The 26006-nt window shown below is 36.3% G+C and overlaps 1 long non-coding RNA gene across 1 annotated transcript in view; it reads left to right on the forward strand.

Annotated features, from left to right (window-relative positions):
- The first annotated feature begins 690 nt into the window (after positions 1–690).
- The window catches only part of LOC138920638 (uncharacterized), a 54729-nt gene continuing 29413 nt past the window's right edge, over positions 691–26006 (forward strand). The window contains exons 1-2 of the long non-coding RNA XR_011432131.1: positions 691–859; positions 7962–8083. This is a non-coding gene — a long non-coding RNA (uncharacterized lncRNA). The remainder of the gene's footprint in view (positions 860–7961; positions 8084–26006) is intronic.

Raw genomic sequence — 26006 nt, forward strand, 5'->3', positions numbered from 1 at the left:
GGTAATTATTTAGGAGGTAGAAGAAGAAGAGAAAAGGAAGCAAGATGGTGAAGGGTTAAAGGAGCATAGACTTTGAAAACAGATGCCTTTGGGATGTGAATCTTGGCTCGATGATTCTTAATTTGCTCATCAAAACTGCTACTGTTTTCTCATCTTTACTACTCACATTTGTCATGTTATTTAAATGGAAGAACATATCTCTGAAGTTTCTAGCCAAATGTTTGATAATATAATAAATATTAAATTAGAAAATTAATTTATAATTAAAAATGCCAGTACTTTTATAAAATTGAAGTTTTAGCTGCCTTCCACTCAGTTTTACAGACTTGCACTATTTATATTTTTAAGTCATCAAGTAAGAATGGGAAAAATTGATTACCATGAAGTCTTTGCATATTTGTTCCCGATGGGAGACGAGCTGAATCCCAGAACAGAAAGCCCTGAATGGTGTATTGAAGGCTAGACAAGCATTCACACATTGGCTTCTTTGGTACCAGGTAATTAGAATTTGTAATTTGGTCTTAATTAAATTACAGACTACTGAAAGGCCTTGGTCAGTGGTCTTTTGCCTGTATCCACTCTATTTGGAGAAAAAAAATAGACGTTAAAAATACACAGACTTAATTCTCCTTCATGTCCTCCCACTCCATCCAACCCCACTAGATATATACTTACATTGGGTACAGTGTCAACATATATCAAATGTGCCAATTAAAGTCAGAGCTCCTCTCAACTACCAAGCATGTTTTTATTTTTAACTTAGCAGCAGAGATAGTGGCTGGGCAGCACCAATTCAGTCATTCCTGTGTACCACCGACTTCTCACCAGCTTTGAGCTTGATCTTCAAAACTGTCCCCAGGTAATGCTTTTTTCCTTTGCCTTTTGTCAATTCTTGCCCCTTCCTGTCCTTCCTCCTCTGGTTTTTGATGAATTTTATTTTGGTTGGAGTGTTTCTGATCAGCATGAGAACTGCCCAGGAACTTTTCTATCTTGCAGAGTTAGTTAATGAGATTGTTGCTGCCTTTAGATTCTACAAGGGAATTCTTCAATTTATTGAGTGAGGTTAAAGTCAAAATCAAGAGAATTTTCATTTTAGTCGAAGCTACGTGAGTCAGTCAGAAAAGCAACGGAGTCAGGGTGAAACATCTGGAATTGAACCTAACTCTTAGATTATTAATTGTGTGACTGTATATTTTTCAGTTTCCTCGTGTATAAAATGAGGATAGCAACAATTGTCTGCCTACTTCACAAAATATAGATAAAAACTAAACTAAAAGCCGTACATATAGGAAAGGGGATAGCCCATTTATTTTGTTTAGAATGATAACGCAACACAGTATTTTAAATTCCTTGCTTTTTATAAAAATGGTTTCACATATGTTAGTTCATTGAATCCTCCTGCTTATTTTCCATAGTTGTTTAACAATTTGGGGAACATAAAATATTGGCTTTTTCTACCCCTTCTTTAGATGATCATTATTCTATAGTGAAGCCAGTTCTTTTAAATTGAACATGAGTTTAGATTTTTAATTAAGATTAGCACCAGTGGATGTGTTCTGAGTTGTTGAAAGTTAAATTAGGATGCTTATATTCAACAATGGCTATAATAAAGAGATTAAAAAAACCAAGACATTTTAAGTAAAGTTTTGTAAATTATATAAATGAGTAATTATATTTGCATAAGTAAATAATAAATTAATAAGCTATAGAAGAATAAAAATAGTTCAAATATTTTTATGTTTATACTCTTAGACTAAAGAATGAAAAGGAATCAATTGCTTTGATTAAAACCCATAAGACTGGTTTCTACTTTTTAATCTAAAAAAGAAACATATCTCAATGGTTAGAGTATTATTAATTCAAAAGTGATCGAGTATTTATTTAGAACCATTGATTGTGTATTATTTTAAAATTCCTGTTAATTGATAGACTATAATTGTTTTATTAGAATGTTGATGTTTATCTTTATGGGTCATTACACTGATAAAAGTGTTTCACTGTCAAGTATAGAGTTTCTGGCCTAGGCTGGTAGAATATATGTCCAGTACCTTGTATCAGTTTTAATATCTGCATTTTGAATATATTTCTCAGTTGCTAAAATAGAATGCCATATGTCATTTCTCTGAATTTTCTAATTTATCATTGTTGACTTCTGAGATTTATGCTACATATAAAATAATTTTGATTGACTTGATTTCATATTTTTGAAAATAGGTCTTTCAGATCAACTTCATTTTAGACTTAAAAGAAATTCACAAAGATAAATTAGGTGCACTACAAACACAAATTCATATAATCCTTGCCTAATTTAAAACACTTGATTAGGGTAAGTTAAAGATACATAAATTTAATTCCTAGAGTAAGTACTAAAAAAGAAAAAAAGTATAACTATAAATTTAATAAAGTAACTAAAATGGAATACCAAAAATATTTGATTAATCCAAAGAAGTCAGGAAATGGAGGACATATGAAAGATAACAACAAAAAATAAAATGAGACAAATGAAAAATCAATAGCAAGTTGGAAGACCTCACTAAACTGCATTCCTGATTATATCAAGAAGAGATTGCCAAATTGGATAAAAAAAAATAGGGCAAACTTTATGCTGTCCACAAGAGATGCACTTCAGATACATAGACACAAAAGGATCGGAAATAAAAGGATAGAGAAAGATATACAGTGTGAACAACAGTAAGCTTAAGAAAGTGGGATAAGCATATCAATATTAGAGAAAATCAACTTCAAATCAAAAAGTACTGCAGAAGAAAAAGGTGGACATTTCATAATGGTAAAAGGATCAATATATCCCGAAAGTATAACAATTATAGATATACATGAGCCTAAAAAAAAGCTTCAAAAATATTGAAGTCAAAACTGTCAGAACTAAAGGGAAATGTATACAAATTCACAATTATAGTTGGAGACTAACTCTTCTCATTCAACAATGAATAGGTTACTAGACAAATCATCATTAGGATGTAAACGATATGAATGACACTACCAACTCCCTTAGCTTAATTCACATTTATAGGACACCACACTCAATAACTGCAGAATGAACATTTCTTTCAAGCTCGCATAGAAAGTTCACTAAAAATAGACCATTTGATGGGCTATGAAATAAGTCTTAACAGATTTCAAAAGATTGAAATATTACAGTATGTTTTATGCCCCTGACAAAATTATATTAGAAAATGTAAACTATAAAATTGAATCTCAAAAAGAACCAAATATGTAGTCATTACTTAGCTTATATGTAAACACCCTATGGGTAATTAGAAAATATTTTTTAACTGAATGATAGTGAGATCACAACACATAAAAATTAGTAGAATGCAGCTAAAATAATGCTTTAGAGGAAAATATATGGCTTTAAATTCTTATATTACAAACAATAATAGTCTAAAGTCAAAGATTCAAACTTTCATCTTTGGAAGATAAAAAATAAACCGAAGAACAAATTAAACTCAAGCAAAAGGAAAAAAGGAACTAATATAAAGCAGAAATAAATAAAATAGGAAAAAAATCAATAAAAACAAAGGTGGTTCTTTGAAAAATTTAAAAATATATGTATAAAATCCCAGCTAGACTCCAAGAGAGAGAGAGAACACAAAAAATCAATGTTAGGAATGAAGAAAGGGACAGCACTACATATTCTATAGTCATTAAAAACTGACAATTAAGTGTTATAAGCAGACTTATGGCAATGAATTTGATAACTAAGATGAAATGAACAGTTGCTGGAAAGACACAATTAGCAAAACTCATGCAAGAATAAATAGAAAATATCAATAACTCTTACCTTAGTTTCCTATTGCTAGTAACAAGTTGCCTCAAACTTAGTGATTTCAAGCAATGCAAACTTATTATCTTATGGTTCTGGAGGTCAGAAGTCCAAAATGGATCTCACTGGGCTAAAATCAAGGTGTCATGAGGGCTGCCTTTCTTCTGGAGGCTGTAGGGAAGAAACGGTTTCCTTGTCCTTTCCGTCTTCTAGAGGACACCTGAATTCCTTGGCTTATGGCCCCTTCATATAGCTTAGAAGCCAGCAATGGCCAGGTGAGTCTTCCTTAAATTGTATCACTCTGATGCTGGCTTTTTGGCCTTCCTCTTCTATGTTTAAGAACTCATATGATTACGTTCAGTCTCCGTGGATAATCCAGGATAATCTCCCTATTTTAAAGCCAGCTGATCAATAGCCGCTATCTTAATTATTCTTTACAATGTAAGGTAACATATTCACTGGTTCCAGGAATAGGATATGGACATCTTTGAGAGGCCGTCATTCCATCTACCACAGCTCAGTATCTATTAACTAAATTAAGTTAAAAGTTCAAAGCCTTGGTTCAAAGAATTCTAAGCCCAAATGTTTTCATGGGTAACTTTATTGAACTTTTATGGGAGAAATAATACCAATCCTACAAAAAATTACTCTGAACAAGGTAATACTTCCTAACTCATTTTATGAAGTCAGTGTTCCTTCAACACCAAACCATTATAAGAAAAGCGTACTCCAATATTTTTCATAAACATAGACATGCCAATCCTTATCAAAATCTTGCCAAATCTTATCCAACACTACATAAAAGGAATTACACATCATGATCAAATGGAATTTATCCTAAGAATTCAAGTTTGCTTAACATTTTAAAATCAACCAATGCATTGTACAAAATTAACAGACTAAAACAAAAAAAATGAGTATGTCAAGAGATGCAGAAAAAGTATTTGTCAATACTTACTCATAATAAGCTCTTAGCAAAGTAAAATAAAAGAGAACTTCCTCAATCTGATAAAGGGTATCTAAAAATACACAGGTAACACACTTATTAGTAAAAGACTGATGATTTTCCCCCTAAGATTGAGGACAGCAGAGGATACCCTCTCTTTTCTCTTTTATTCCACGTAGCACTGGTGGTCTTAGCAATTGCAGTAAGAAAAACAAAAAGGCATACAGATTGAAAGAAACAAGTAAAACCTAATTTATTCATAGGAGCTATTAATAATCATATTATGTAGTCGAAGAACTCTACAGACAAAAACTGCTAGAGAGTGAATTTAGTAAGACTGAGAGACATACAGTTAATATTCAAAAATCAATAATATTTCTATGTGCTAATAGACAATTAGAAAAGAAATAAAAGATACAATTCCAAATCAAATAGTTCCAAAACATGAAATACTTAAGAATAAGTTAAAGCAAGAATTGTACACTGAAAATTATAAATTCTGCTGACAGATGTTAAAGAAATTCTACATAAATGCAGAGATATACTGTGTTCATGGATTAGAGAACTCAGTATTGTTAAGATGTCTGTTCTGCCCAAATTGAACCACGGATTTGAAGCAATCCCAATTAAAATTGTAACAGTTTGGTTTTTGTTTTTTAAACACTGACAAGCTAAATTTAAAATTGATACAGCAATGCAAAGGGCATAGATAGTCAAAGCAATTTTTAAAAAGGAGAACAAAGTTGGAGGACATATGTGACCTGAAATCAAGATTTACTATAAAACCACAATGATACAGACAATGTGATCTTGCGTAAAGATAGACATATGGATCATTAGAAAAGCATAGTGAGTCCAGAAATACACTCACAGACATGTGGTCACTTGATTTTTGACAAGGTTCTAAGGCAATTCAATGAAAAAGCAAATATCTTCTTAAGTTATACCAGGGGCTGGGAGGGACTGTCTGGAAAGCAGTGTGAGGAAATTTTTGGAGCAAAAATGCTATGTATCTTGATAGGGATGATGGTTTCCTGCATTTGTCGAAATTATCAAATTGTACATTTTCAATGGTCTCAGTTTAATGTGCATAAATTGTATTTGTTTATAGTTGATTGAAAAATAGCACTTACCTCTAGGAAGTGGGATGAGGGATGAAGACACACTCAGCCTGAGGCTGAATTTGTCTTCTAAGTGGTCCCACTCACACTGTCTTTTAAGTGGTATGCCACTTGGAGCTGTGTGATGTGATTCTGCGTGGAGAATCATGTCATGAGCTCTCATGCTCTACTAATATCATTGTATATCATATGAATTTTGTAACCATATGTATTATATTTTTAAAAATCAAACAAATTCCACTGTACATTTACAGAAACAAGGTGAAATTTGATAAAGGGCTGTGAGTCTCCATTCTTAGGAAAAAAGTTGAAGACCCATGTCTGATTGCCATTTCCATCAGAATTCTGATGAGGAGAGACATTTTCAATAGGCACAGTAGAGGTTTTCATTTTTAGAACTTTCTTTTTTAGATTGCATCTTACATTAATAAAGGGAGAAAAATTGCCTTTTTAAAATTATGTGACCTGTATGTGATAACTCTATATTCGGCAATAATGTAAAGAAAATGGAATTAAGGACACATCTATTCTTTCACTAGCTTGAATAATAATGACTTTTTATAGGAAAAATTAAAGATATTTCTATTTTGGAAACAAGCTAAATATTTGGAGATGGAGAATAGTGACATAGCATGGTTCATCTGGAAAATAAAAAGAGATATATAAACTCTTCTACACAATAAATAAATAGGAATTAAGGACAGGATGACAGATTGGGTGGAGAAGAGAAGGGACTGGGGAAATCAAAGAAAAAGAATAATTTCTATAGCTGGGCCAACTTGATTTGAACAGGGCAGTCACGTAGGATGGTGGGATGATCTATGAAATGGAAACAATTTAACCTATGCAGAGCTCAAAATCAGAGACAAGTAGGAAAAACATAAACCTCTCATCTAGTATCCCCAGATAAAGCAGATGGAATATGCGACTTCCATCTCAATGGTTGTGAATAAGGCCAAATTTATGTGAAGCTCAAAGGGCTGCATACATTTAATGACATATTGAATAGAGAAAGAATGTAGATTTGTAATCCCAGCTCTGACATACATATTTGCGTATTTTCTCGGCAAACCCAGACTTTCCTCTCTGGGTTTCTGATTACTCTGTGACATGAGAAATTTAAATCACAGTTTCCAAGATCTCTCTGTATTTTGACAGTATTTCTTTTATGCCATCTTGACATCCATGCCACTAAATTTATCTTCATTTTATTTGAAATTATTTTTTTAAAAATTGTCTTCATTTTATTTGAAATTCTTTTTTTTAAAACAATATTTTGCCCTCACTTTTGAAAAGTACGAAATGTTTAGGGTTTTAAGATCTTTCTTGCTTTCTTTTAATTGGGTTCCACTTTGAGTTCAATAAATATTCATTTGCAAACTTTGTCATTTTGAGTACATGCTGGGGCTACAGTGGTGACCAGGTTCATGTCTTCATGAACCATTGTCCAGTGGGGGAAACAGAGGCAATTCAAATTTCAAGTTGCATAATTTTTTTTATTCTTTCACAAGGGTATTCATAGGGATTCAGAAAACCTCACAGCTGATTAGAAAAATTGTTAACCTTTGAATATTTGAACACTAAATGATCATAAACCCTATATTGCCAACATCCCCTCTTAACAGGTGCTATAAAATGGCAGCAGAGGGCAGAGAGAAAAGCCTACTCTCTCAGCGTGTTAAAACAGTGGACAATGTCCTTGCCCGGCCATGGCCATGTCTCTGAATCCTGATGGTACTCCTTTCCACTTAAGGAGGTTTCACTAAAAGAACAAAAAGGCCCAGCATGTGGTTGGTATAATTAACACTGGAAAAACTAAAACTCATTAAAATTTCGATAATATATGCTTTAAAGAAACCTGCTAAAAAAAGTTAAGGAAACTTGTTCCTTGATGTCACATAAATGCAAAATATATTGACTAATAAAGGCATTACTTTTTCTTACTGATGAGGATTGCCTTGCAGCCAATGTAGCTGAAATAATGTCCAACTTCATAGCCAAATGTCCTTTTCTTTCTGGATTATTTTAATTCATGGAACAAGTCACAGTTATCATTTATGAATTCCTCCCCACTCTCTTCTTTCTCTGTATATCTAAATCTATCTCTTAGGTAAAACCAGCTCAGATCCTCACTCAGCTGTGAAGACTTTCCCTGAGTACTTCTGAGTTGGAGTCTTCTCTCTCTGGTTCTTTAATGATGACGGTCCATAGCCTACAGTGTAACTATTTATGGTATGTTCTCTTGCTTACTCCTTGTTTCATGAGGATATATTTTACTTCCCTAAGCAGATTTTAAAGTTCTGCCATGCCAATTAAGCTGATGATAATTGTGGGTGGGCTGGGATGCTGTTCAAATATTTAGCCTTATTTAAATGATTACTTGTTAAATTTACTATTGTACAGAGACGGCTTGAGAGTTAGAAGATAAAAAGAAATGACATTTCACTGTGCATCTTATATAACTGTTCAGTTGAGGGACATGTGATTGGATGAGTTACTTGTCTGGAAATTTTATCAGGGTTCTCCAATATTTGTGTGCTTTTAATATTATTAAGTCTGAAGTATTTTCTTTAAATGAAAGGCAGTGTAATATGATGATTATGATGCCAGGTACTGGAATCAGGCTTCTGGTGTTGAAATGTCGTTTCTCCCTTTACTGTCTGTGTGGCCAAAGGCAAAATAACTTCTCTGTACCTCAGTTCCTCATCTGTAAAATGGGGAGAATAATACTACTTTCTTCATGACGTTATTATGACGATTAAATAAACTAATTCAAATAAAGCATTTAGAGCATTGTCTAGGAGAAGATAGGTGGTCAACAAATGTTAGCTATAATTGCTATATGGGGAATAGAAATGAGAAGCTGTTTTCATGGTTTTCAGGAGCATGAAAATCATACGATGCAAAAATTAGAACTTCAGTTTATAAATGAGTCCTGTGGCAACTCACAAATATGTTCCACAGCTTTGACCACCCAAGTTTCTCCTCCAACAGGGAGGTGGTGAGGGAGTTCTGGGTGGAGGTGACTCTCTTGCTGGTCCCTTCCAGCTGTCTCCATTTACGGGCTTTTTCTATTCTCACACAAGTTGCATGGGGTGTTCACACTCCGTCTGCTTTAACACCATGTCTCCTTAAGAGAACTACAGCGTCTTTATAAAAGCCCTGTTTCATAATCTATGTTTCTTATATTATTTTACTAGACACATTTCACTCCATTTTCTGGAAAGGGTTATTTATTTTTCTTTTATGATGGTGTTTTCCTGTCCTGCTGCATATCTCACTCCTTCCGCCATGGCATAATTTCCTGTGCTTGAACTTTAAATAGTTTTTCTGACACATGTGCCCTGTGTACTTTCTGCGGATCTCCTTTGTGATATTTGCTCTGTCACTGGTTAAATCATTTTATCGTTCAACAAATACTTGTTGAATAACACCATATGCCAGGCCGTGTGCTTGGGGTTTGGGATACGGTGGTGAGCAAGAACCGGTTACTGCCTTTTGAGTTTAGTGCTGAGAGGAAGAGGACAAATATGAAATAAATAAATCCATATGTAAAGGAAAAACACAGGACCATGAGAAACTATAACTGGGAAGTCTAACTTAGATAGAGTTTACTGTGGTCAGTGGGAGATGTTCTCAGAAAAGCTTTGGTTTGAGGTGTCTCTGAGAGAGTCAAGTTGTGATGTCAGGGAGGCAACTGGATATGATTTTGAAGACTTTGAAGATGATACTACTCTATCATTGAATGAGATGACTTTGAGAGAGGGTGTAGAGTGAGGAGAGGGCCCAGAGCTTAGCCCGGAGGAGTTCTAATGTTAAAAGGTTGGATGGAGAACAAAGAGTCAGTACAAGAGACTAAGCTAGAAAATGGATGTATGCATATCTGAGGAGCATCTTGTTCCACAAGTCATAAAAGAAGCTCTCTCGGAGAGGAGTCATCAACTATCTTGTATCAACCCAGTAAACTATTTGGGTAAGGAGAGAAAGGGTTGGTATGGTAACTGAGAGTTCACTGATAACCTTTGCAAGAAATTTTAATACAGGAGTAGAGATGGATGCCAGACGAGAGAGATCAAAGAAGATAGTTGGGAGGAAGAAGTAAAAAATAGGTTTAGAGAAGTGTGAGAGAGAATGCTGCTCACCACCTCATATCTCCTCTTCTTCCTTAGACATTGAACCCCCAAATTTGGCAAATCCCATTATTACCTGGAATACAAATCACATTCTCCATCCCCTTTTTCACCTCAGTAACTAACCTCTGGCCCTTGAGTTGTAAGAGGATGTGTTGAATGGGCAGGAAGTCTTCTTAAAATAGGATCGCCAAACACTCATCGATGTCCTCCTTCTTTGTCTTGTCCTTCTTCTTGTCAACTGGAATGAAACACAATGGCTGAAGCTTCAGCTGCTATTTTTGTCCCAAACTGATATGGGTTGCACTCTATCCACATCATGCAATAAATTGGGAAGATCTGGTTCCATAACAAACTATTGAGCTACAATACTAGCCCTGGACTGCTAGCTTTCACACTTCATTTCAAAAGATGGAAATAAATTTCTATCTGGTAATCCACTCTTATTTGGGGTTTTCTATCCTAGAAATCTGAATTTGATTATAACTGAGAAAAGATGCCTGGCTGTGCAATAAAATTTTAAAATGTGTTTAAATGCAGAGAGAAAACACAAATGAAGAGTTCAAAGATAGATGATTGCATTTTTTAAAAAAATAAATATACAAATAGATAAAAAATAGATGACAGTGATGATAGATAGGTAAATATGTAGATGAATAGATAGATAGAACCTGGAATCCAGAGGATGAATGGAGGAGTTGTCTTCAGAAGGAATAAAGACAATTCCTTAAGGGTAATAGAGGAAGGGAATATTACAGGCTCAGAAACAAATAGCTTTGTAAATCTGATGGTTGGAAAACAAAGGAATTCTAATTTGACAGCTTGTATCCTTTCAGTGAAGGTGTTTAGCTGATTGGTACAGGGCAAGAGAAATTTGATGAGCGTGAAGTAGGTATGAAATTGTTACTGCAAATCCACTCTTTAGCATGTGTACAGAAGAAACTCTTGTAAGTGAGTGAAGAGGAATAAGAAAAATAGTCAGTGAGAACCATTGTTGACTCCCTGGTTTATGAATTTCCGGTGGGATTATCTTCTTAAAATATTCTCCAGAGCTTGTGAAAAAATATTTATTTTCCATCAGGAAGTGGATCAATTTAGAGGAAACTCTGAATTCCTGGCAGACCATTGCCCCAAGAAACGAGTTTTTTCTGTTAAAATTCCTGGTACCTTCACTTTCCAAACAATGTCAATGAGCCAATCACTTCCTGGGACAGAAGGGATCCAAAAAAGATGACTTTTGTCTACTTTTGTTTACGTCTTCACTGCCATTACACATAGATTACATGAACCAAAAAAAAAAGAATACTGGGTTATATTTTGAATGAATACTAAAGTACAGAAGAATGATATTTTTTCAGGTGAAATTAATCATATTGACCCAAATATAAAAATGTAGAAAAATTAGAAAACAACCTTATATTCAGAGATTAGGAAAGTATCACCTAACCTCTTTATGTGATCCTTGACAATGAGAAAAATGAAATGAATATCTTGGCCTCCTTTCAGTTGATAATGCTACATCATGGTAAGTGGCTCATTGGCTGAGACAGTACCTTCTGCTTCCCTTGAACTGAATCACTCCTCAGGCCTCAAACCCACACTCTGCATGTACTGTTCCTGAATTATTCTCAGTAATGTCAGCAATCCATGTAATAGAAAGAGTTTGACTCATAAGAAGGGTCAGGGCAAATGAAATAGGTTGACCATAATTTTCTCTTTTAAGCCCTTAATAAATATAAATTGTTAACAAGTGCTTCCATTTTTAGAGTTAGGTTCAACTTATTTTAGTAGGAATTGTATTACATTAGTATTTCTGACTACTGAAGATTAAAGAAGATTAAGTAGAGTAAGAAAAATACTCCAATAATTAGGCACTTACAGCAGACTCTTTGGCACCTACACTATTTAAAATGCCAGAATTTTAGAAGAAAAACAAAGATAATATCAAGATCTTATATTTCAAAAGATTTCACCCTGGAGGTTTCAATATAGCTGTGACTCAGTTTCTCAAGACAGCATTAGGATGGCCCTCATCTTTGCAGATCCTGAAATTTAATTGTATCATTTCAATCAAGGGTGATAAGTTCTGGGCAATTAAGTTAGCCAAGTCATTCCAGTAAGATACTCTTTAATAAAACACTGAATAGAATTTTATAAAACATACAGAGTTCCCCAAATAGTTACCACTATAAGGAGGCATATATTGGCAAACATAATGTGTCTTTTGTGACTAATATCCTGATTTTCTGAAAGAATGCATTTCTTTTACAAGTGAATAGTTACATCTTAACAGTTCTGGCAAGGCATTGGGCCAATGCTTACTTTTGGTAATGCCTCTATATAGCCTCTTGCCTATCCTCTTCACCTATTAGACTTGGTATTATTCATATACATTGAGTATTTTCTTTATGCAAAGTACTGCCTTAGGTCCTGGGGACTGTGCAAAATTGGACAGCAATACTACATAAACAGACAGACGCTTCACTGACAATAAATTTTCCAGAATTTCAGAGGAAGAATAGATTTCCTTGAATAGAAATAGTTGGGGAAGTCTTCTCATTAACTCACTGAACAGCCACTATTGAGGGCCTACTACAACCTAATCACTATACTAAGTCTTGAGGAAGCAAAACAGGATAAGATATGGCAATTGGAAGAATTTTCCATTGCTTTTTATTACAGAGATCTTATAAATCAATAGCCCTGGGAGCACAGTGGCCTGGCCCTTTGTTGGTATTCAATATTGGTCAAATAAATTAATGAATGTCTGATGGTCGGTCATGTTGAAACTGATCCCAAAGCCAAAATTTTCATTTAAGCCTAAGGGTATGGCCCAATACTTGGATATTTAAAAAAAAAAAAATTCACGACTTCTGTAAAGGAATTAGCCAGTGTCTGAGTTCATTTAGTAGGAGCTCATGTTTGTGTCTTTCTTTTTCCATAGTCAATACAATAGAAATAGTCCATATGTATTTAACACTATAAACTGGGCTAAAGATAGGGAAAGACAGGACTTAAAAATACATTTTGGAAATATAAAATGTGATGTAAATGTCCAGTGACACTGTAATTTCACTGCTGTATTATTCCTGTCATTCATTATCCAGCACCCAAACCCCCAGCCTTATGTGTTACCTTTCTCCCACATGCCATCTGTACTTCACCTATAGAGAAGTACTTAAATCCTTCTGCACCCCATATTCTTGGTCCTACTGTGCTCTTTTGCATGCTGTTACCTCTGTTTGGAGACCATGAGAATTGGTAAAGTTTATTATTGGAGACAATAACATTTATTCTAGATAAACAAAAATAAACGTATACAAATTATAAATTACAGAAATATTGGATAAGCTTAAGAAGTAGATTCAAAGCTGATCTTTCAAAAACATTCTTCAAACTACATCAGAAATCTGGCCACCAAGGGAGCTATTGCTTCTGGTCCATGAGGAACGTTGCCGAACAGGAGGCTGGTGCTACAGCTGCTGGCTCCAGAGGCAGATTGCCTCTGATCTGCTCTGGGCTAGAAACATGAAGGTTCAAGTTCTACCTCTCTCCCCCAAGCAATGCAGTGGCAAAGTGGTGCGTGGGGCATCTGGTAGGCATATCTTAAGTCTCATCCAGAACCAGAGCTCCAAGGGAGTCTGAGAATCATAGTTCTTGCTTCCCAGATGTGGTGCCTTTGAAAGTGCTTGGAATGGGTGTTGGTGAGCAAATTTAAAATCTTCTCTTACAACATGGTCTTTTCAATCCTTGCCTCTTCAGATCACTCCTTGTTATCCACCTAGCTTCACTCATTTGTTTATTCTTTCATGGTCCATTCATTCATTCAACCACTATTTATTTGGCATGTATATTTCTGGCTACACTGATGAACTTTTCATAATATAGTTTTCTCTCACTTATCATTTAGATATGAATGTTTCTATAAGAGATTTTATAACAGATTATTGTAATTGTCTGCTTAATTATTTGTCTCCCATTACACTGTAGAATCAGTCAGAGGTCATTCAAGAAAACAAAAGAGACTCATTCTTCCGAATAGAAAAGAGAAATACAATTCATTAAAAGCATCCACAACTGTGAAAGAGCCAGGGCAGCTAAGGCCGATGAAGGTCCTGCTAGAGTCATAGAGTCATAAAAACAGGGAAGACTCTGGATATGATCTCAGCTGCCTGCAGTACAGAATCAGAGAATTGATGGAGATAGCAGGGCAGCCTCTGTAAAGCTCAGGACTCCCAGGGAAGCTGCCCCCACAGGACTCAGCTTCTTACAGCTCTAGGTCAAGAGGTTCACAAGAGTTTCCCTGAAAACCACTACAGGTCTCACACCTTCCCTCAGCTGCAACCAGAGAATAAGGACCTTTCTTCTCTTCCACGGTCCAAACATTGCTCAAGTACCTCTCATGAGCATAATTGCAGTAATACTGGACACGAGTAGTGGAAAATCAATTGCTGGCTTCTCCCTTAGGCTGGATAGATGAATGTAAGGGAAGACAGAAATCATTTTGAGTTGATAACAAATGGTATGGTATAGTCCACCTACTTATTAACTCGAACATTCCCTTCTATCATATTAAACTTACAAACAATAATGACAATATCATTCTCCCCCTTAACATAATGCAAATATCCTTATTCCTCTGAAGAAATGATTATTCTTTTCCCCAAAAATGTGTCTGTTTTTAGAGTCGATCATTTCTTTCCTAACTCAATCACAATCTTCTTTAATAACCTGCAATAATTTATTATAGTTATAAATGCAATTATAATTAAGTTGTAAATTCTAAGTATAAATTTAAACACAATAGACAAAACCTGCTTAAAGGAGGAGAAAGAAGGAGGAGAACATTGATTAATGTGTAATATACGCATAACATAACAAGAAAAAGAACATGCATATCTACATTTTCCTCATTTCTGCAACTGATCCTGGGGTCGGAGGTGGTCTTTATCACTTCCTTATTCCACTGTCCCTTCTCTGTCCATTTTTCTGTAAGCCAACAATGCTACTGTTTGTGGTTATGCACCTGATGAATTGACTCAAACTTCCTTCTGAAAAATTCTGAGCCATTACTGGTTCTGCTAATATTTAGTTACTGTCATCTCCCATTAACATTTTCCACTTGTGATCAAAATATTAAAAGGCACCCTAGAGATCTCCCTCAGATCTAGATATACTCCTTTTTCCTTGTATCAGGATCAGTTACCTTCAAAGTTCTGAGGAACCTAAAGTAGTCAGGTGGCAGGTTCAAGTTCCAGGCCACTGCAACCATTATTTTGTCCTCCTTTGGAAGGATTCCAACTTTGTGCAGTAAGCCCTCTAACATAACAGCATTCAATGTTGCAGGAACAGGTAGCAAAACCTTCCGGTTTGGGACCTCTGTATTCTGGTAATGGATCACCTAGAAAACCCAAGATAAGTTCCCCACTCAAGATAATTTCTGTTTGTCAGTATTCTTAATTTAATCACATTTTGCCATATAAAATAGCATTCACAGGTTCCGAGGTGAACATATTTGGGAGCCATTAGTCAGCCTACCACAACAGGTTAGCACCAAGTGTTGGTAGTAGCCAGCCTCGGTGAGAAGAAGTACATGTTTTTGAGCCCATGGATAATTTCCATCTCTGCTATTAATATAACTTTAAGAGCTCACTTCATAAGCATAGAGGGGAGGGTAGCAGGGACAGAGGCTTACATCTGTAGAGTGAGTTCTCTTGGCCACCATTTACTACAGCAGGTGTCTTTGGGGATGGCTTTTGTGGGGAATTAACATAGGACACAAGAGCCTCACACTCAGTGCCCATTACAGGGTGTCCATTCATATACAACTTTCTGAGAGCTTCTTGTTATTAGCATTCCATCTTGTCCTTGCGATTCCTCTGATGATCCAGATAAACATTAGTCACTGCCTTGAAGCAAAACGGAAACTTATCTTTGGCTATTTCTCTTTTCAAAGAGAGGATAGCCAGGTGTCCTGATCAAACTTGTCCCACTAGTTTCTTTTCTCTAGTGTACAGCTATGAAGTTGAAGTAGACTACTTTTGGGCAATGCCAGAATATTATCTGCATTTTTATTAGTTACTTTTTTTCTTGTATTAGTCAATTTATCATAAGAAACTCCCCCAAATTGAATTATGCATGGATTAAAAAGATATGGCAATTTTGCCCGTTTAAGAACCATAAGAATCTAAGACATTTGCTAATGCAACTTACTTACACCTCACACTCTGATGGAACTCAATATTACATACCCTATTTCTGCTTTAGTGATGGAGTTCTGCTGCCATAGCCAAATTTACAATTCGGTGGATCAGATAACACACCATTCGTGATGGGCAGTTCAGTTCCCATAATTGCTTGGTGTCTCATAGACAAACATTCAGTCTTAACTGGAACCCAGTAGTAAGCCAGTTGCTATTTATCAAAAGTTATTACAGTATAATTATCTTCAGGAAGAGAGTGCCCTGTGTCTCCTGTTGTGGCTTGACAGAAAGATCCGTATCTGCTGGAGACACTTTGACCGTCAGTGAATCAGCTGGATTATAAGGTCTAAATAAGCTGCTTTGGTCTTCTCTTGTTTCTCATAGTACAACTGGTTATTCAGCACACCCAAATGTAGTATATTTATCTGCCAAACATACCCCAAGAATGTCAAGCATTGTGCCTCATGCTTAGTTATAGAGTTTGGAAAGTATAACATCTTGTCCGCCATTTTAAAAAATACATCCTAACACGCCCCACCTCATCACAAATCTAAGACGTTTCCCAAAATGGTAAGACCCTTAATTTGTTTTAACCAATCTCCCAACTCTGGCACACGTCTTATAGTAGCCATCCAAGGTTTTACTTTTACCTTAAGTTGCAGAGGAAAATCCAGAAGTGAGAGGCTATAATACCTGTCAACAGACAATCTGTGGTTCAACTGTAAACTCTTCCGGGGCAGGGGCATTCTTTTAAATCTGTCTTCTGAGGCTTTAGCAGGCACACAGATTAATGAATGAATGAACGGGTCTTTGCCTAGGCCAGTTTGTTCATAGGGAGACAACTTTAAGTATTCTTGAAGAGAAACAGTAGCTAGTTTTTCTAGATTGCCTTTGTAGAAAGTGATCTACAGCTTTTGAGTCAATGAGTTTATCCCAGTGTTTACCAGTATAACAATTAAATGACTCAAATCTGTGACAGCTCAGGGCCTAAGAAAAAGCCAAGACGATTTTGCTGTCACTTTGACATTTTGTCATTGTCTGTGAATCCAAGGAACCTGAGACAACAGTTGAGCTGCAGATTCACTCTACATCGAGGGAATTTTGCATTCAATTAAGCTGAAGAGCCACTGAACCTGAACGTGATTCTTCTTCCCTTCCCATATTTTGACTGATTCCAATGGACTTTAAGTATTTTATACTGCATTTGAGAGCATATCTAACTTTCATCATGTCTCCAAATTTCTAGACCTTTCTGGAATTTGGGAGCTGCTGTTTCTCAGTTTCTCTTTCAACCAGTTATTTGTTCTGCCTTCCATTTTGCTTCTTTTATACACACTCTGAGAAGTCAGTTAGATTAAAGCAGCATATTTCCTCGAGATAGTAGTTTCTTTTTGTCTATTTATTTGTTTATTCAATAAATATTTTTTGAGAATCTACTATGTGTCTGGCATTACTATAAGTAGTTATAAAGATCAACAAGCGTCCCTCTGTCAGAAAGCTTATATTCCAGTAAGAAACTGTAACACATAGATAAATGAATAATTTAAAATGTTAAAAATAACATACCAGATAGTTATACATCTAGTAAAGAGATTTAAGTTTAGGTCATGGGATAGGAAGTAGTTTTATATTGGCTATTCAGAGAAGTATCTATTGGGCAATATATTTTGCAAGGAATCTGAATGAAATAAAGAAAAATCTACATAAAGGAGAGGGAAAACAGAGTTGAGGCAGAAGGACCAGCGAGCACAGGGGCTAGCAAACTTTCTATAGAGGGCCAAATATTTTAGGCTTCATGGGCCAGGCAGTCTCTGTCATGAGAACTCGACTCTGCTGTGGTAACACAAAATTAGCCACATCAAAAATACAAAAATGAATGAGTGTTGCTTTGTTCCAATAAAACTTTATTTACAAAATAGTTGGTAGGCTGGATTTGACTCTCAGACTGTAGTTTCCCAACCCCCAAGTTAAGACCAGGGCCCTAAAGTGTAGACAAACTGAGCATTTTGGAAGAACTCAAAGAATGGTCTGACTGCACCGTTATGGTTTGCTTGAAAAGTGTTATGACATAAAGCAGGAGTTGCAACAGGGATGGGGGTCATAAAAAAAAAATCAAAATAAAGAGATTGGATCATATTTTAAGGCTATAATAAATTGTGAATTTGGCTAAGATTCTTGCTGTACATAACTCATTTTGTATATTCACTGTGTCCTTCCAATCTGATTTGGGGCTTGAACTGCTCTTATGCACTGAGAGTAATTCTCTTTTCTGCTTTTAGGGAGGATTTTCCTTATAGAAGTCCAAGTTCACTCTGACTGCTCAATGAGGAATAGATTATAAGGTGACAAGAAAGAAGACAGGATGACTTGTTAAGCTATTCCAGTAGCATAGAAAGATGGTGGTGACTGAGATTGGATGATGTTAGAGTGATTATAAAGATCCTGGATGTGTTTCAAGGGGAGATTCAACAGAATACTATGAAGGGTTGAATGTGGGGAGTGAGGAAATAAGAGAAATCTATGATCTCCTATCAATATCATATTCAGTGTTGTAGAATGGTGGTGTTGGACTGTGAGGTGGGGAAAGTCTGAGGATCAATTATCTTTCAAGTCAATGACAATCAGGAGATTTGTTCTGGTCCATTTAATTTTAATGATCGACATGATACCTAGAACCAAAAGAGATTTCTAGTTTCATGGCTAATTTAGTCTTTCTGCTTAAGCACTCAAGCTTATATCCTTTAGGTCTTTACTTGAAGTTGCCAAATTTAGTGTAATACCTAGAATGGCCAAGAAAATAATATTAAGATATAACAAATGGAACAGCGAAGAGGGAACAGATGCTGAGGTGGAAAAATGAGAATGCCTTCAGAATTAGACCTAAAATTTCTGGTCACTGTAAATCAGGTTTCACTCCTATTTTTGGCCATATTTATCCACCTCAAAACTCCTCCTACATCCTAACTAGGTGTATCTTTGGGGAATGAAAATGTTCTTTCCTTTTAAAACCACTACAGTGGGAAAATGTATTACTTTCAGAGTTGAGCAAGCAGAACTTGAATCCCGGCTCCCCCACTAACTCACTCTGTGATCTTAGACAAGTTATGTAACCTCTCCCCCTCAATTTTCCTCTATGTGTAGGAAAAATTAATAATTCTTAAAGCCTTTTTGAGAAGATTTAATTGGTTTAGATTAGTTTCACTTTTATTAGATAGTGTTTATGGTGTCCAGAGTTTTCTCATTTCAGTTAGTATAACATTCAAATTATTTTTTTCTTGTCCTTTTTTTTTGTTGAGGAAGATGTGCCCCGAGCTAACATCTGTGCCAGTCTTCCTCTATTTTATATGTGGGTCACTGCCACAGCATGGCTGACGTGTGGTATAGGTCCATGCCCGGGATCTGAACTCGTGAACCAAGACCGCCAAAGCAGAGCACACCAAAGTTAACCACTGCACCACAGAGCTTGCCCCTGAAGTTCAAATTCTTGATCATGGCTGGAGAGATCTTGATGATCAGGCTTGTGTCCACATTACTGACTCAGACTCACTTCTTTTCCTTCTTTTTTATTGGCCTTCAGCCTCTGGGACATACCATTGTGATCCCTATCTCAGAGCCTTTGCATTTATTCTGCTTCATTTTCATGTGGCTTAATCTTCTTTGATCTTTAAGATGCCAGTTTAAATGTCACCTCCTCAAAGAGGTATTACCTGCCCACCCAAGCACTGAATTCCAGGCTGTTTTTCATGGAAATTAAGCATTAGCGTAAGTTATTTAATCTATTTAATGTTACTATCTTCATTGCCTACTAGAGCTTCAACTCCATGAGACCAGGGACATTTACCTTTTTTATCAAAAATGAAGCCCAGAACAAAGCCTGGCACATGGTAGACACTCAGTAATTGTTAGATTGCAAGAGAAATGATTAATTAGCTTCATCATCTTCAATACAGTACTTGGCATCATAAATAATAGTTAATATTATCATTTTTATTACAGTCTCATTTTGACATAGGATTTCTGCATTCCTCAGTAGTCCTCTGCTTTAAATAGAATGCCAAGGAAAAATCTCTCAAAGATTTTTTTAAAATTTATTCTGACATCAAAATAGGGGTCTAGTGGTTAAGATTTGGCACTCTCACAGCTGCAGTCCAGGTTTGTTTTCTGGTCAGGAAACCAGCTCAAGTGCCTTTTGTCATACTGCAGCGCCTGAGTGTTGCTGGGATGCTGAAAGCTATGCCACCGATATTTCAAAAAGCCGGATCACTCATGGTCGACAGATCACAGCAGAGAATCCAGATGAAGACAGACTAAGAAGAACGACTTGGCCACTCACTTCCCAAAAAGTTGGCCATGAAAACCCTATAAATAGCAGCAGAGCATTGTTTGAGAGAGCGCCGGAAGGTGAGAGGATTGTGCAAAAAAAGACAGGCAGAGTTCCGCTCTGCTGTACACACCATTGCTAGGAGTCAGAATGGACTCGAGGACACTAACAAAAACTTATCAAAAAGGGGTCTCGATGGGGGGCCAGCCCAGTGGCAGAAAGGTTAAGTTCACATGTTCTGCTTCAGTGAGCCGGGGTTTGTGGGTTTGGATCCTGGGTGTGGACCTACTCACTGCTTGTCAAGCTGTGCTGTGTAAGTGTCCCACATATAAAAGTAGAGGAAGATGGGCATGGATGTTAGCTCAGGACCTGTCTTCCTCAGCAAAAAAGAGGCAGATTGGTGGCAGATGTTAGCTCAGGGCTAATCTTCCTCAAAAAAAAAAAAAAAAAAGGGGCCCCAGTGGAACTGTCTTCCTGTCTAGCAGGTGCAATTAGTCTAGCAAGCCTTGGTTTGACTGAAAGATGTTCCAGTTTCAAGTACTGCTGCAATTAAGCTGCCACAGATCTTTGGGCCTTGATTTATGTTTTCCTGGCAGAGAAATTTGTCCGATAGTCCCTCCCATGCCTACAGGACAAATATCCACTAGTTTACTCCATTTCTCTTCCTTCCCTCTTTGCCTTGCTTCTCCCCTTCCTTCCTCCCTGTCTTCCTGCCTTCCATTCTTCTTTCCTTTCTTATTTCTTGCCCTTCTGCCTTCCTGCCTTCAGTCAACTCCCAACCCAGTACTGTTCTAGGTGCTGGAGGTGGAACAGAAAACAAGACAGAACAAATCTGCTTGAATGGAACTTGCATTCAAGTATGAAAAATAGGCAATGAATAAATGAACAAACAGAGAGGGATCCATGAAGCTCTGTGAGTGAAGAACATTCCAGGCAGAGAGGGCAGGAAGTGCAAATGCCCTGAGACAGCAGTCTGCTTGGCATATTCACAGTGAATGAGATGTCAGCTTAGGAAGTGGGGAAGTTGGGAGAAATGAACTTTGAAGATTAGCCAGCCGTCAGACCATCTACAGTCCCTATATTTTAGTTTAAATATGCAGAAAAAGACTAAAGAGTTTTGACAGGGTAATGGTTTAATCCAACTTACATTTTGACAGGATTGCTCTGATTGCTGTGTGAACCACAGACTGTAGGGGTGGAAGATGGAAGCAGGGAAACCAGGCCAGAGGCCCAGGTGAGAGATGATGATGGTTTGGAATGTAGCGTAATCATAAAGTTGGTGAGTCTTGGGATATATTTTCAAGGTAAGGCCAACAGAGTTTGCTTGTGGCTTAGTTATGGGGTGTGAGAGAAAGAGAAATGAAGGATGGTTCTACAGTTTGTTTCCTAAGCAACATAGTAAATAGTAATGCTATTTATTTAGAAGAGGAAGAGTAAGTTTGGGTAGACAATCAAGAGTTCAGTGTTGACATGTTAAGTTTAAGATGGATCGTAGATTGCAGTTGTACATGAATCTAGAGTTAGGAGAATGATGGGGATGCAACTACATATTTGAGTCATCTGTATAGAGACGATGGTGTTAAAATCCGTGGGATCAAAAAAAGTCACAAAGAGCATAAGCATAGTTGGGAAAAAGACCAGAATATTGATTTTGGAGTGCTCCTCAACTGGGGAAGAAAATGACGGTGAATAAAAGAAAATGAGACAAGGAGCCACTGAGGGTGGAGGAAAACCACAAGTGGTTTTCTGTCTTGGCAAGGGAATAAATGCGGAAGGCCAACGCATTAGGAGAGGCCACCTGATGGTTTTCTTTCTTACTAGGTTCTATCTAGCCATGCTGCCTGTATCCCTCCTTCTTGCCACACAATTGGCTAATTGACCTTCTGGGAGATTCCATGTTCACTAGCAAACTGAGCTATTGACAGAGGCCCAGTCATCTGACAACTTTATCTGACATAGCTTCTTGTCACACCTCACATATGAACATAAGATATAATTTTGGACAGCTGGATGTTACCTCAGTTACCTCTTCTCTAAGTTGAGGACAATATTTATTTATTTTTGTAACTAATCCTATGTTGGTCCGATAAGATGATGTGTTTCAAAGCTCTTTGAGCATCATAGAGTACTCTAGTAATGCCAGGATTCTTTGCTGAGTGTATTTAGTTTCTGTTCCTTTTCTTTAACTTTTGCTACTCATAAGTTTAAGTCTTATAGAGTGTTTCCTGCTGAAATTCCATGCTGACTGGAATTCAGCAGCAGATAAATATTGCTGTCCTCACTAATTTGAAACAGTATGAGTCTTAAACCTTTAGCGGTGGGAGATTTATTAAGATTATAGTTTTCATCACCACCCCTTCAGTCCATTAAGATAGGTCAAAGCTGTATAATTTTTTTTAAACTAACAGCAATTTCCATTCTTTTTAAGACTATTGTTTCTGAGCCAGCAATATTGTTGGAAGCAAAATTGTTACTTCATTGTTGAAGTAAATGAAACATATATCTACATATCCTTGTAAATATTTTATCCCGAGCCCTGTTTTTGAATGAAATAAAAATTGTTGACTGTTTCGTTTAATTGTAACTCTATGAACACAAAATACTTCTTGGTAAAAAGGCATACTTACTACACATCAAATTAATTTTATGCTTTCTTTTTAAATAATTCTTTTATAATAGCTAAATTAAAATGAAAATTTGTAATTCTGTCCTTCACTCTGAAATGGTTAATATTGGTATGGTGCTCTTTTTAACTATTGTAATTTTCTGAGTATCATTTCAATGAATTTATTGATTTAGAATAATTGGCCTCTGGTAAATGATTAAATGGTCAATAACTTGAATCATCTTGCTTTGAGTTCATTAATACTCATGTAAAATGTGTTTGAGAAATACTTTAATATTTATGATGGGCAATGCATATAAATATTTTGAGAAATATTCTAGAATGTTTCTAGAAATACAATTTATGAGACAACAGTCAGCATTTGAAATGGTCCCTCTCTTGTTGGGTAGATTTAAATTAACACTCAAGTGGGTGTTAGTACCTTGCCTAATAGACCAGTCATGATCATGAAATTTGAAGAACAAATTGGATTGCTATATAGCAAATCCAATTTTAAAGGCATTGACTGAGTCACTTTTTTCTAAGATCTTACAGTGAATATTTTTATAAGGTAAAAAAAAAATCTCCTCTAGAGCTAACTATCAATTAAATAATCTAATAACCCCTAGTAGGTGTAGATTGTCAGCCAATATTTATTCACTGAGTAAATATATCTATTATATGTCTAAATTCTCAGATTAGACATTTACTTTTAGTGATATATGCATATTTCTGCATGGGAATGAGTACAAGATTGAAAAAAAATACCTTGTATACTTGGTGAAAGGTAATATTTTAATTGTACTAATAAGACTTGGGAGGAAGTTATTTATCAAGTTTACCTTTTACTCCTGTATTCCTTATCTCTGGAGCAAATTTAGTTCATTTTTTATTCTAACTTTTAAGATAGCTTAGGAAAGTAGAAAAACACTGAACCATTTTATTTGTTACTAAACAAATCAGTTCTTTGACTTCGTTGCTGTCTCTGAAAAGTGGTTAAAAATTTTAATTTTTCCCACTCATCACACTTTTGCTTACTGTCGTGAATGACTCCATAAATTCAAGATATTAATATGGTAGCATGATTTTTTTCTAATCATTTGCCAAAGCCCCCTAATATGTTATAAGCAGAAATCTAACACTGCCTTCTTGAGCTGCTCTATACATCCTTGAACTGTTCAAGAACTCCAGATGTTTCCTTGGTCAGAGTTACTTCTGAGAACAGGCAGACAAGAAAGCAGAGTTTGGACACATCTTGATTGTTTCTCACCGTCAGAGAGAGTCAATGTGGAAGCTAATAGTGCCTCATCCCATGGGCCTTGCCCACCCTTTGGTGATGCTGAGTCTGGAGTGCCATTCGCCCACTGTGAGGCCACACACATAGGCTCTGAATTTCTCTTTTGATCTCATTTCTCATTCCCAATTTTCCTCAGAGTACAATGTCTTGACCTGAAAAAAAAGTCACCTGAGAGGGAACTGAAAGATACTATTCTTCTCATACCAATGTAAACTAATGATTTTCTGCGTATTTGCTTCCCCAAGCTCTAGGCTCCAAAAGTATTTGTTGTAATTAAAATAAAATTGGTTTGTTTTCCTCCTACAACTAAGTTTAGCTGCACCAATGCAATGGGAGTCTGGGCAGGAGATTAAGACTCATTTGAGATCCTTGAATGCATTGTATGGGCTATACAATGAGCCTGAGTGGGATATAATATTTGATTGATTAAAGCTAATTGAAAATATTTTGTGATATGGATTTTGCCATCCTGGCTTGAGAAACTAATTACCAATAAGAACAGTGAATCCATGGAAAACAAAAATAGGAGCCAGGTTTTTACTTACTATGGATTGTTTTGAGGAGGACCTTTCCATATATTTTTTTTTCTCACACAGGAATAAAGTTATACAGTGCTTTAGGTGATCCGGGCAATAAATGTTATAAGATAATTAACTGAAAAAAGGAAAATCAGTCGTTAATAATTAAATACTTACTGATTGCCTAAAATCTGCTGAGAAGTTTCACATTATTCCCTTTAGCTGTTACCAAACTCTTATGAGATTGGTAATATTGTAGCTATTCCATAGAGGAGGAAAGGGAACTTGAGAGACAAGACAGAGCTGATAAATGACAGAGCCAGGATTGGGAACTGACTCTGTAAGTCCGCCTCATCATTGTTCCATTGCACTGTAACTATATTCATTTATTTAGTGGGGGCCATCTTTGTGCGTGGCACAGGGCCCGGAGAGAGTAGTGGACAATGCAAACATTCTTGTCTTGCAGAGCTTAGACCTCAATGAGGGGAGAGAAATTACACAAACATAGAAATAAATATGTGATGCCTTATTGCAACCCATTATTTGAAGTAAAAAGATAGATCTGATAAAAGAGAAAAATGGATGCAACTAATTTAAATGACGTAAACGATGAGATTGGAATGGTCAAGAAAGGCTTCTTGGGCAGGCCTGGTGGTGGAGGCAGGATTTGAGCCGGGTCTTGAAAGAGGAATATGGTGTAGATAGACTAAAGGAAAGGAAAGGATTTGTACAAGACAAATATTTAAAAGATCCTTCCGAGTAAATGAGCTTGGTGCTCTTGGGAGACTAGGAGATTAACCTGGGAGGGCTCTCCATGAGCTCAATCATTTAGCTGGCTGCAATATCAAAGCAAAAGGTTTTGAGAGATCCTGCCTGAAGGCATCCTGGCAATCCCTTCTCTGGATGCCTTTATTCCATAAAGTTAGAGGTTGAAGCTGACTCACCCTTGCCTTGCTATTTATCTAGACTTATTGGAAATTGTCTCTTACAGACATCTTCAGAATTCTTCAGGGACTTTTCTGACAACAGTTTTCTCACAGCTTGAAGAGGAACAGATAAACTCGAATTTGGTTTCCATCAA

Source organism: Equus caballus, chromosome 24 (genome assembly GCF_041296265.1).
Source record: "Equus caballus isolate H_3958 breed thoroughbred chromosome 24, TB-T2T, whole genome shotgun sequence".
Classification (NCBI taxonomy): Eukaryota; Metazoa; Chordata; class Mammalia; order Perissodactyla; family Equidae; genus Equus; species Equus caballus.